This window comes from Penaeus monodon, chromosome 6, assembly GCF_015228065.2.
Source record: "Penaeus monodon isolate SGIC_2016 chromosome 6, NSTDA_Pmon_1, whole genome shotgun sequence".
Taxonomy (NCBI): Eukaryota; Metazoa; Arthropoda; class Malacostraca; order Decapoda; family Penaeidae; genus Penaeus; species Penaeus monodon.
Window position 1 is genome coordinate 12,285,529 of NC_051391.1, and position 3,447 is coordinate 12,288,975.

A 3,447-nucleotide genomic window follows, 5' to 3' on the forward strand; every position below is an offset into this window, starting at 1 on the left:
TCATCATCATATTATTGTTACTACTTTTTACAAACTGTTTTTGGGTTTATCATCTAAAAAAAAAGGTGTTTTTGGAAAAAAAAAAAAATCCCTTTTATTGGGCCCCGCCTTTGGGCGGGAAAATCATAACCCAATATATTGAAGTCACTCTTTTTTGATGTGAAATGGTGGAAAATAAACACATCCATACCCCAAACCCAAACACACACACCCACACACACACACACACACCACACCCCACACACCCCCCCACACACACCCCAAAAAACACACACACCACACAAACACCTATATATATAATATATCAATATTATATATATAATATATATATATATATATAATAATATAATTGCGTTTTGTGTGTTTTGGGTTTTGTGTTTTGTCCTGTATACATACACACCTGCTTAAAGGATAAAATTTTAAAGAAACTTTGGGCCCCTATTTCAAACCCCCTCCCCCATTATCATTTTTTTTTTTTTTCCAATGATCAATATTTTTATCATTATCATTCGTCTTCTCTTGTTTGTTTTTGTTACTATTACATTATTATTTTTTTAAATTAATTATTATTATTTTTTGTTTTTGTTGTGTTTGTATTAGTATTATTGTTAGGATTAAAATATATTTTTTTTTATTATCAATTCTTAATTTTTATTGCTAAAAATTTTTCGTCTACCCCGGCTGCGGGAAAGAAGGGGAGGGGGGAAGGAAGGGAGAAGAGGAGAAAAGGGGGGGGCAAGGGGCTTAAAGAAAAAAAGGGAGGGGGGGGAAAGGGGAGAGGGGGAAAAAAAACGAATAAAAGGAGGGAGGGGGGAAAAAAAGGGGGGTTTAAGGGGAAAAAGGGGTTGAAAAAAAGGGGAGAAAAGAAAAAAACGAGAAAGAAGTGTAAGTGGGACGTAGGGAGAAAAAATAGGAGAAAAGAAGGGGAAAAAAAACCTTTTTTTTTTTTTTTTTTTTTTTTTTTTTGTTCCGTGGAATTTCCGTGGGTCCCACAAGTCATCATCATTGTCATTAACATCATCACCACCATCATTAGCATTATTAAGTGACATTACGCATGCAGTGGCAGTAAAACAAAATAAGGGTATGCAGTGGCAGAAAGGGCCTTGGGAATTTTTTTTAATATAAAGGCAATTAAAAAATTAAATTTTAAAGTATGTATCATTTAAAAGGGGTGGGTCATTGGGACACAAATAACATTAAAACAAAAAGGGGCCCCTTTCTTTAGAAATATTTTTTAAAGCCACCCTTTTGAAAAATGAAAAGCTAACCGGGTCTTCATATGGCCCCTTTTATGCGTAAAGTATTTGCTTTTAAAAATCATTTTTTTCGTTATTCTTTAAGTGAATTTATAAGTATGTTTACGTATAGCTGTATTTTGTATGTTTTTTGTTTGTGTGTGTGTGTGGTGTGGTGTGTTTGTGTGTGTGTGGGTGTTTTGTGTGTGTTTTTGTGTGTGTGGGTGTGGTGGTTGTTTGTTTGTGTGTGTTTTGTTTTTGTGTGTGTGTGTTGTTGTTTTGTTTTGGTTGTGTGTGTGTGGGGTTTAATCTTTTGCCCCTTTTTTTCGAAAACACTGAAGAAAACGGGTTCCGGGTCTTTTCATTTCCACCAAACGTCAGTGTTGTGACAGAGAGCGGGATGTGTAAAAAAAGGGGCCCAAGGCAAAAACACACCTATGGGGGGCCAATGATACGGGCCAGTGGAAAGGAATTTTAAGTAAAAAAAGGGGGAAAATTTCCCCTGGCCCATGCAGCGGAGGGGGAAGGAGGGGGAGGAGGGAGGGTGAAGGGGAAGGGGAGGAGGGGAAAGGAGAAAAGAAGGGAGAGATAAGAGAAACACAAAATGAAGCATAAAGGATAAAAGGGATAGAGAAGAGGGGGAAAGGGTGGAAAAGAGAGGGAGAGAGAACGGAGGAGGAGGGGCAAAAAGGGGGAAAATTGCAAGGGAAGAAAAGGGGAGGGGGGAGGAGGAACAGTGAGGAAGAAAGAGCATGACGAAAAAGGGAAAAAAGGAAAAAAAGGGTGAAAAACTGAGTAAATTGGAAAAAACGGGAAAATTTTTTTTCGAAAAAGGAAAAACCGAGGAAAAAAAGGGGGGAGGGATGGGCGAGGGAAAAAAGGAAGAGGGGAAAGGGAAGGGGGAAAAAGAAAACGAGGGCCAAAGGGTTTGGGGAGGGGTCAGGGGTTTGGGGAGGATTCCAAAGACACCCCCCCTTTCCGGCCCCCCCCCAACCCCCCCCCCCATTCCCCCCTTCCCCTTCCCCCTCCTCCCTTTTCCCCTCCTTTTCTCTTCTCTCCCCCTCCTTCCTATGACATTCCACTTTTTACACGCACACACCAAAAAAAAGACACACACACATCATACTTTATTATATTTTTAATTTTAATATATATAAAATTATATAAAATTTATATAAAAATTAAAATATATATATATATATATATGGGTGTGGGGCCTGGTGTGTGGTTGGGGTGTTGTGTGTGTTTTGTTTGTATTGTATATAATGTGTTTTGTTTGTGTGTTTGGTTTTGTGTGGGGTGTGGGTGGGGTTTTGTGTGTGTGTGTTTTTTGTTGGGGGGGTGTGTGTGTGTGTGGGGTGTGTGTGGGTGTGTTGTGTGTGTGTATGTGTGTTTGGGTGTGTGGTTGTAATATAATTTTATATAATTTTATATATATATATATAGAATATATATATATATATATTTTATATATATATGTGTTATATATAATTTTATATATATATTAATATATAATTTTATATATATTATATTATTTAAAATATATATATAAAATAACACACGTTTTTGTGTGTGTGTGTGTGTGTGTTGGTGTGTGGGGTGTGGGTGTGTGGTTTTTGTGTGTGTGGGGTTTTTGTGTGGTGTTGTGTGTGTGTGTGTGTGTAAATAATATATGTATTGGGTTTTATATGTACATAAAATTAATTTTTATATATATATTATATATATTTATATATATATATAAAATATATATAATATACAAACACCCACAAAAGTGTGTGCGTTGTGGGTTTTTTGTGTGTGTGTTTGGGGTGTGTGTGTGGTGGTGTGTGGTGTGGTGCGTCTCTGTGTGTGTGTGTGTGTGTGTGTGAGTGTGTGTGTTTTGTGTGTGGTGTGTGTGTGGTGTGTGTGGGGTTTTTGTGTGTTTTGTTTGGTGTGTGTTTTGTGCGTGTTTCGTGTGCGTGCGGGCGTTTGTGTGTAGGGGGTGTGTTTTTGTGTGTGTGTGTGGTGTGGTGTTTTTTTTGTGTGTAAAGCCCCCTTTTCTATTTTTTTCTTTGTTATATTTAAAATGACTTTACAATCTTATAAAATCAATGCCTATATTCCCCCACACACCTAAAGTAAGTATGTTCCCCTTGCTTCAACCCGTCCCATTCGTCTCTCGTTTCCGCACTGACCCTTCCAATGTTGTATTGGGCTTCCCCTTTCC